General features: G+C 36.0%; 1 non-coding gene and 1 pseudogene across 1 annotated transcript; both read right to left on the reverse strand.

Annotated features, from left to right (window-relative positions):
• Nucleotides 1–1,408: 1,408 nt before the first annotated feature.
• Nucleotides 1,409–4,687, reverse strand: LOC107871720 (annotated as a pseudogene).
• On the reverse strand, nt 4,280–4,409 carry LOC124899141. The gene has a single exon (XR_007056278.1). It is a non-coding gene; the product is annotated as a U6atac minor spliceosomal RNA (small nuclear RNA).
• Nucleotides 4,688–10,542: the final 5,855 nt, after the last annotated feature.

Raw genomic sequence — 10,542 nt, forward strand, 5'->3', positions numbered from 1 at the left:
CTGTGAACTGATAAGTTCCTGTATCATTCCCTTTGGAGTATACCATACAATCTTCAGCCTCTTCATTTTCTAAGATCTTAACATGAAGTCCACCTGAGCCTTGACCTCTCACAAGTGCTTGTGAACTATTTCCTGTAATAGATGAATTTGCCCTTGCCTTGAATTCTCCATGTTGATTAAGCTTTTTTTTTTCTCTTAAAGTCGGGTGGATATCCAACTCTCCTATAGAAATCAATAGACAAATGCCCCTTATACCCACAGTACATGCAAGCTTCCCCTTGCTTGTCTTCGGTTGCGGATTTTTTGTACCTGAAATTGTTTTCTCGGCCTGCCACCATCATTAGTGGATCTTTGTTGATATCCACCACTCCTAAAGCTCTTTGACTCTCCTCTTGAACAGGGCTTCCTTAAAAGAATATTACTTCAAAAATTGTTATAGCTTTCATTCATCCCCATCAGAAACTGCATCAAACTCTGGGATCTCAAATGCTCCACATAGGATGTAGATTCTGCACAAGTACATAACGGCAAAGGAACTGTTACATCAATTTCATCCCACATATCCTTCATTTTTTAGTAGTAAGCAGTTACAGTATCAGTCCCTTGATGCATTGTTGCTATTTCAGTCCAGAGATGATAAATCCTAGTCAAATTTGTTCGATTTTGAAATCTAACCAAATTGCTTTAGCACTGGATGCATACACAGTGCCGGGAATCAAGTCGGGTGCAACTGTACTTCCAATCCATGACAACATAATCGTGTTACATTTTTCCCATTGTTCCGCCAAATCTCCTCTGTAATTGCTCTTAACATACGTTCCATCAACAAAACCAAGTTTTCCTTTTCCCCCTTAGGGGTAGTTTCATCGATCTGCTCCACAGTGCATAATTCTCAGCCCTGTGAGCTTGATTGGGACAATAACCAGACCTGGAGAATCAGAAGGTTGAAGATAAAGAGGGTGATTATGATCCAAAACTATTACCGCATTTTTTGACATGATTTCTTTCTTCTCCGAGTTACAAATTGTAACTTCTTCCCATGATTTCTTCCTTAATTGCACGCTACAAGATCGCTAGCTTTGATACCATGTTAAATTTTGTGAATTTTAATGGAGTGCAGACTAATCTGCCATTAGCGTTTCTTAGTTGTAACTGCACAAGCTTGAAGAAGAATCTAGAAGAAGGAAGATATTTTTATTTTCTCTATCTGAAATGAGAGTAATACAACTTCTATTTATAGAGCATGCAAACACTGTGAGTGCTACTTCTTTCTCTCGTGACAGCTCATATGACAGCTGTCACTCCAGACTCTAACTAACCACATTCTCCTTTTTTCTAACAAACTTCAGCACTCTATCAACTGTCACTTTACATTTTAACACAGCTGAGGCATGCGCTACAGGTGGCCAACGTTGATCATTTCCTATGGACTGCTTCATCCTTTTTTCTTCTGGTGTCTCTTTAGTGTTTCCAACAAAGGCAACATGTCGACAATCTTATCTATGTTTCCAATAGTCATTTGTTTCTCACTCTCAGTTACATGATGAACTCGAAGCCCAGACATAAATACAGCAAGATAAAGAAGGTTGGCATGGAACATCCTCCTAGCATCTTTGATTGTACGGTTCAGGTAGAATGACATTGTTGTACAGCTGATTGCCAGATCAAGAAGTGCCGATTCCAGGCAAAACCAACCAGATGTCAAACCCACTGTATATAGAAGGTCGTAGCGGAAGGCAGTTTAGATAGAAGCATGAAGAGCGTGGTTAAAACATTAACAAAGTTCACAGCCGAAACTAAGAAGCCAGCACCAAATGTGCATGATTCCTCAACAAATGAATGGCACATTGAGCAGTTGCATGAAAACAGGAAGTTGCTATGCAAGTCATTCCAATCTGGAACCAATTTCAAGATTTTATGTACTTCACCGAAACCTTTGCACTTTTTCATTCCAGGGCGACTTTAAATGTTCAACGTGATTCAAAAAATAATACTTACGCCCCCCAAAAATGTTATTTATGTCTTTGCAGACCCAAGATGATGTCCACTACCTTTGAAAAGAAATATTACTACATTTATTTCACTGGATGGCTTTAGGAGAAGCCGAGGTAGACCAAAAAAGTATTGGGGAGAGTTAATTAGACAAGACATAATGCTGTTTCAGCTTACCTAGGGCATGACCTCAGATAGGACGTTGCAGAGGACACGGATTAGGATGGGAGGTTAGTAGGTAGTAGAGTGTTGTATCACTTATCTATCTACACTAGTAGTCGTAGTATTACTTGAGGGTGGGTGGGTGGGTTGCCCTTCAATGCCTGTTATTTTATTACACTTCGATTATCATATTATTTACTAAATAATGGTCAATTATTCTATTTAAGTTAACTTACGAGAAACATCCAAGTTCAATTACCTTAAAACTTAGACAATCCTAATTGTGCCAAGTAAATCTTCACACACAACAATGCATAAACGGGAGTATTCCTATATAAAATATGACTCACAATCATAGGCTAGGTAACCCAATGATAGTAGATATAGGCAGTTTCTCAAGGCGACAGAGGCTGTCCTCTGACCGGAAGCATCAGCAAGAGAGAACATTCTGAACTTGCACAGAAAATAATAAATAATAAGCTGAGGAAGATTCTTAGGGCCGACTTAGAAAAAAATATAACATTGGATTTTATGAGAGAAAGAGATGCTACACGATGTGAAGCAACTCATGCACTTTATTCCAAGCGTCATCAAGAAATACTCAAGCTCCCCACCCCCCTATCCCATAATAAGTCTCTAGAAGCCCAAATTTTTCTTCACTAATCACCAAGTGATGACTAGAGCTTGAGAACCCTTTTAAAGATAGCACATAATTGGACAACCCTTAGCCTCTAGATGCCTTTTTTTGATAAAGCCTTGGCATCTAGATGCATATAACCAATAAGATGTAACTATATTGCTATATTCATTGTACAACAGCCTTGACTTTGAAGATCATTAGACAATTAATACTTGTATGCCAAAAGTTCAATAGAGAATGAAGGTATATACCCTCCGTCAGCATAATCTTTATGGCACATGTATTCTAGGGCCATGAAATAAGGTATTTGCCAAAAATACAGAGCAGCTGGGAGGAGTATTTCATTGAAAGACACCTGACCAGAAGCTACAGCCCACCTTTACAAGAAGAGAGAATCTTTCAGAATGGGACATCAGCGGCAGAACCATGGCAATAGCAGCAATTACAAAATACCAGAAAGCACAACTAACCTACAGCAAAATCTAAGTTATCTGTTGTAAGTTATACTCCTATAATATCTGCATAAAAACTATCACTTCAAAACAAAAACATGCAATTCAGCAGAATAAAAAATATGTCACCCTTTGTGCAACTAATAACTAGTGAATTTTCCAGGTACTGAGTCTTAACTAATTATATTCCATGAAGAGAGTCTCGTTCTGAAAGTGGAATTGTTACTTTACATATGCAATGAAGCTACATACAAAAGGCAAACCAGTAATACTTTGCAAAGAAAATATAGACCTCAAAGCATGCCAAAATAATCACGCTAGTAATTTTACTGTGTTATACATGGATATCCTATCAATGAACATTTTCAAACCGGACTATCAATTGGGAGGAACTTTTAGCAAGAATAGAATGATACACAATCACGTCTGCTTTGTGAAGGTAAGAACAACAAAATTAGGTGGGACCCAGATTGATAAAGCAGAAAGCCTAGAAGTCCATAGCAAAACACTTACCCAAGCAGGGAAGGAATAGCACCAACAATTGCGCCGACCCATGTATTTATTGGATGTATCTGCTTTAGTGTTGTGTATACAAATGCATAAAACACAAGATTGGAAGCACCAAGGCCAGCTGCCAACATATTAGCCTGTACAAACCTTGTTATAGAAATTGCAACATCAGTCCCTCAATCATTAATCCATGCAACTAAAAGATAATTTATCAAATTGTTATACATATTGTTAGACTAGTTGCAAGGGATATACGGCCACCTTGCTAGCCAGTAAAGCAGTGCCCAGAATGCCAACAGAAGATGCCCATGTTACTGCATGGGGTCTACTGATTCATCCTGATGACAGTGGTCTTTTTTTAGTTCTGTTCATCTTAGCATCATTTTTCACCTCAAACACCTGATAGCAAACACTAGAATAATTAATTGCACGAAGTTTCACTTCTTGAAAATGTATGTACAAGTACATGCAGCACGAAATGTCACTGGTGGATACAATTTCATCGCCATTAATTGTTTCGCAAAGAAAAACATAGATGGAAAAGGCAAATATTTCTCATTTAGATGGAGGTTAGTTATGCTAATGGGTAAAGCCCTAAGGTTGTTCCCATTCCTTTTGGGGAAATGCCAACCCACTTTCCTTTATACGAACACTTTAGGTGGAAGTGCAGTACCTGATTTAACGTGCTAGCTGATGCCGCAACCATCATTGTGCCAGCACATGTGCAGCAAAGCCCCATGTAGTCAATGGCACTACCACTCCCAAGGATATATCCAGTGCCAGAGGTCGCAACTACAAGCATGCTGATAACAGTGTAATTAGAGAAAAATAAAGCAGCAAAACTACAGAGCAGTGACATATTGTGTAGCTTATTTGCTAACATTCTAAAAGAAAGAGCCTGAACAATTAGAATAGGTACAGAAATATTCATTTTGTTCAAATACAGAAAAATTAATTAATTACACACATATCAGATGTTGAAACAACGAAGGGTCTTAATTATTTAGTAATCAAAAGAGACTCATGTTAGTCACAATGTAAAGAGAATGATGACACTTGTATTTCCCATAAAGGCACATCTGCCAAAAAGTTTCTCAGTCACTTAACTACTTGCCCTGCCAACTCGAGAGCAATAAATTCATATTCTATGGTAGAACATGCGATACAAGTCTGCTCTTAAGACTTCCATAAAACGTGCGATACAAGTCTGCTCTTAAGACTTCCATAAAATAGCACTTGCATCCAAAGTAAATACATAGTTACTGGTAGAGCTAACTTTGTCATTATCAGTCACCCAATTTGCATCACAAAAACCTTCTAAAACAACAGGAGATTACCTTCCAGATACCTTAACAAGCGATGAAGAGCATTCTAATGTTCAATACTTGGATTTTGAGTATATTTACTCAATCTACTAACAACATAAGCTATATCAGTCCGAGTATAGTTCATGAGAAATATTACACTCTTAATTATTTTAGCATATTCAGTTTGAGAAACACTAAAATTTTTATTCTTTTCAAGTGTATGCTAGGATCATAAGGAGTTCTCACTAAAACTACATCAAAAAAATCAAATATTTTCAACATCTTTTCAATATAATGAGACTTACACAAAGAGAAACCATTAACAGTTCTTTTGATTTTAATCTTCAAAATCACGTCAACTTCTCCAAGGTCTTTCATTTCAAATTTAGAAAATAAAAATTTTTTAGTCTCATTTACAACATTCACATTAGGGCCAAAGATTAACATGTCGTCCACATATAAACATATAATCACACAATCTAATCCTAATATTTTAGAATAAATATGGGTATCAGATGAATTAACAACAAAGTCATTATCCATTAATGTGAAATTAAATTTTTCATACCATTGATAGGTGTCTACTTAAGTCCATATAAGGACTTTCTCAATTTGCATATTTTATCCTTATGTTCTAAGACCACAAAACTCTCAGGTTAAGTCATATAGATCTTTTCCTCTAAATTACCATTTAAAAACACTGTTTTGACATCCATTTGGTGTAACGCTAAACTATGAATAGTGGTTAGAGCAATAAGAGGCCTAATGATCGCTATTTTAGCCACAGGAGAATAAGTATCAAAATAATCAACATTTTTTTTTTGTTAAAACCTCTAATCACAAGTCTAGCCGTATATTTATCAATTGTGTCATCAGGTCTCAATTTCTTCTTAAGTATCCACTTGCTACTTATGAGCTTACAACCTTTAGGCTAATCATATAAGTCTCAAGTATGTTTAGACTATAGAGTCTAATTCACTTTTAATGACCTCTATTCAAAATATTGCATCTATTGAACGCATTGCTTCATCATAAGTTTTAGGGTCTTTCTTCTATTAAGTAGATAGACATTAATTCATCATTTAAAGCATCAATATCAAAATTCTCAGTCAAGAAGGTGGTGATAAAATCAAGATCAAAACTAGTCTCAGTTCTACGTCTTTTACTCTTTCTAAGTTCATTTTCAATAACATTAGATCCAGGCATAACATGAGAGTTAACAGATATAGATATAGAAGTACTCCCTCCATTTCAAAAAGAATGGTCTACTTTCCTTTTTAGTCCGTTTCAAAAAGAATGACCCCTTTTCCTTTTTAGCAACTTTTTAATTTTAACTTTCCACATAGCATGTTTAAGACGACAAGATTGAAGGGCATTTTGGTACATTTGACATATATTTAATTTAACATCATAAGATTCAAAAGTCTTCTTTATTTTTTTAAACTTTGTACCAAGTCAAACTAGGTCATTCTTTTTAAAACGGAGGAAATATTATTTTGCACATCACTAGGCACATCATTTTTCAAAGAAAAAATATGTTAAAAAAATTCTACATCTCTAGATTCACAAATTGAATAATCATTTAATGACATAAATCTATATGCAATACTATTTTGAGCATAACCAATAAAGATAGTGTCAAAAGTCTTAGAGCCTACATTTACCCGTTCAAAATTAGGTAGACCAACCTTAGCCCAACACCCCCACACTTTCAGAAATTTCAAGTTAGGGGCAAATCCTTTTTACAACTCATATGTCATCTTCTCTAACTTTTTATGAGGGACTCTATTAAGAATATAGCTATAACGCCCCGAGTTTGTACCCTAGATTCTACACGATGCTTACGATCCCAAAGGACCATACGCTAACCCATGACTGATATCTATTGTGAGCACTGAAACATGATATTGTAATAAATACGAAAATAGGCTGAAATGCCATAAGGTTCAAAATCTGTAAATACTGCTAAAGTATATCAACTGAAATAACAATCTATAAAACTGAACACTGTCTGAAAAGCCTCTAACTAAAATTATCTGAAAGTGAAGTTTATGGGACAATCCTTCAACTAACTCCATCTACTGAAATACTAAGTCTACTGAAATAATGAAATAAAAGAATATCCTCGAATGATGAGGACTCACTGCTAATCTACTGTTGTTGGCTGAATCTGAATCTATTTATGCGCAGTCGGGAACCTTAGTGTCTAAACCTATGATATGAGACATCATAGCGCAAATAAAGAGTATGCGTCAGTACATGAAATGTACTGGTATGCTAGATGAGGTAAGGTTGAATACAAGGGTTCATATGCATAAACAATAACTGACTGTATGATATAGAGTAACTGAATATGAGAGTACATGGATAACTGATACTACTGTAAATATTGAGTATATGCTACTGTGTATATAAATAAATATTGCGACTAAGCTTATCTGAAGCTAAGTCCTAATTTTTGATACTGAGTAACTGATATCTGAAGTTACTAACACTGGTTGACTGTATCTAACAGTGCTAATTATGTAGAACTGAACTGAGTTCTATTCTGAAGACTAAAATTGAGATTGTGGGAGGTAATTATCTAACCGACATGCCCCAAATATGATAACTGAGTTGGGGTCGAACTTGTGACCCCAGTTTGAAGGGTGTCAGTACCGTGCCACGGGTAAAGACACTGAAGAGTTACCCTCATCTGGCCGGTACTCTAATGAGAACGATGGAACCTTCATCTGTCAGGTTAAAACACCTCATCAACCCTCAATCGGAAAGTTTGATGTCTCAACCTACGCTGACTATGTAGTTTTGGAATGCAAGGATTGCTTCTAAGGATCACACCCTCTACTGGCAGGTGAGCCCCCATCCTTGGGTTCACTTGGTGCTGAATCATACTCTCAATTGAAAGACACTGAACTAAGTATACTGAACGGGACTGAACTGATATTGAGTTTACTGAATTTTCTTGAGTTCTGTAACTGACTAAGTTCTACTGAGTTCTATAAATGACTGAGAGTACTACTGATTGTGACAGGACTGAGACTATTCTATAACTGACACTGACTCTTGGTACACAGCTAAATTGTTGGGTATTAAATAATCTCAAGACTCGATAGCATGAAAAATAAAGCATAGCATGATCTTGAGATACACAATAATGTACACTTGTCCATAATTCATTCATAAAGTCATTTCATTAAACACTTGTAAGGAATAAGCTTGTACATGTTGGGACCACATAATGACATGTCAAGATTCCACTATCTACTTCACATAGGCATTTTTGCAAACACTTGGGGAGCATGGAGTATTTCACATGATGATGGTCAACACATGTAATCACGAATACAACATTCAATTTCAAATTCAAGGGTTAAGTATGCAATTCATATAATTCACCACATAACTATCTTAATTTCATGGAAACTAATAATTAAACATGCATTGGATCCCAATTACTATCATGAACATGAATACATTCAATTCCAAGCATGGAAATCATAAAGCATAAGTCCTAAAATTTTTAAAATGGATTCTTGACCTCTATGGGTGAAAGGGACCCATAGATGAATACCTAACATACCTTGGGTTATTAGTTCTTGAAGGGGCTTGAAGAAATTCTTGAGTTTTGACCTTGATTCTTGAAGTTAGAGTTTGTTTCCTTGAGAGAGAATACTTGGATTTGGGGAAAAATTAAGTGAATAATGACTTTAAAATGTTTTTAGGGATTAAATCCCATACCTGGACGTATTAAACTCATGGGAAAAGACCAATATAACAATGGACGACACTTTTAAGTTTTATAATAATTTTTCAAAATAGGCACCTGATGCGATGCGGTGCTATTGCACCGTGTCTCTGGAAATTTCCAAATAGGAAAGTGGCTGGTGGCGCGACGTGTTGGTATCATGTTTCCACCTTGGATGTGACCTGAAAGTTCACCGCGATGCGGTGAGATCGCATTGGTGTAATACCCCAAGAAATCCAAAACAATATTAGAGTCATGTACCAAGATCATGCATAGTACATCATGGTTATTTTATAGTTTTATGAGTAATTTAGATGTATATTAAGGCTTCAAATAACTCCCATCTATTAGACAAATCAAAACACTCCTTACCGATTAAATTCTTAAGAAGGATATTGGTATAGTCAACTTCAAACGAGCCTATATCTCATTATACTTGGAATTTTTTATCTCATCACCTATCAACGGATAGATAATTAAATTATCTTTCCAAAGATACTAATTTCACTTAAATACGATATCGGATCAAAGAGTTATTCCTATTTTACTCCAGCATGTCAGGATGGAAACAGTGTGACAACATTCGTGATAGCTTAGCACATTTGTAACGCCCTATCACGAAGGTCGTCAGCCTTAGGCAGAAACCAGATCCTAAGTGATGACATTCGTGATAGCTTATCATATTTTTGATGCCCTATCACGAAGGTCGTCAGCCTTAGGTAGAAACCAGCTCCTAAGTGACGACATTCGTGATAGCTTATCACATTTGTGACACCTTATCACGAAGGTCGTCAGCCTTAGGCAGAACCAGCTACTAAGTGACGACATTCGTGATAGCTTATCATATTTGTGATGCCCTATCACGAAGGTCTTCAGCTATAATTTTTTAGCAACTGGAAATTTAGTTCATAAGGGTATTTTAGTCATTTCCTTCACCTTCCATGATTTATAACCCTAAAGAGGCATAATTTTTCCCATTTTTCTTCAGTTAAGAATCTGAAAAACCCTCTCTTACACTCTTAACCACAAGATTAGGTTTTCTATCAAACTCATCTCTCAAAAGCAAGATTCAAGCCTTTTTCCAAGATAATTGAGAATTAAGTTTCCCAATCCAAGAACTCTCAAGCAAATCATCAAGGTTTCCTTTCTAAGGTATGCGTAGTGTTCATCTATGGATCCAATCCATTCATAGAGCTCAAGAACCATGTAATAAATATTTTTTTGTAAACTTTTTATGGTGATATGAGTATGTACATGTTGACGATTGTTGTTTAAGTTTCAATGTGATGTCTAAAGGTGTTTTCATGGAATATATGTTTGTTAATTGAAAACCATGAACTTTAGGTGGTTTAATATAGTGCAAGTATGAAACCCACCTATGCCTTAAAGAATGCATGCAAGGTGTTTGATAAAATTCTTAGGATGCTAGAAATTCATGTTTGTATGGTTCTATGATGTCTAAATGACAAGTCCATGTTAGCTATATACTTCAATATGAATTCCATGCTTTTCATGTGTTGCTATTGTGGTGGTATGAAGCATGTAAGATAATGGAGATATACAATATGTACATGAAATATATCCATGCATTCCCTATAATGTTTAAGATATTGAATAACTATATGAAATAGGATATCCCCTACTTATGATATTATGAATTGTGGACTCAAATCTTGTGATCAAGTCATGTCATGTGTGTCAGTTTCCTTCTATTGTGTCCTAGGGGTACTTGTA

Source organism: Capsicum annuum, chromosome 5 (genome assembly GCF_002878395.1).
Source record: "Capsicum annuum cultivar UCD-10X-F1 chromosome 5, UCD10Xv1.1, whole genome shotgun sequence".
In the NCBI taxonomy this organism is placed as follows: domain Eukaryota; kingdom Viridiplantae; phylum Streptophyta; class Magnoliopsida; order Solanales; family Solanaceae; genus Capsicum; species Capsicum annuum.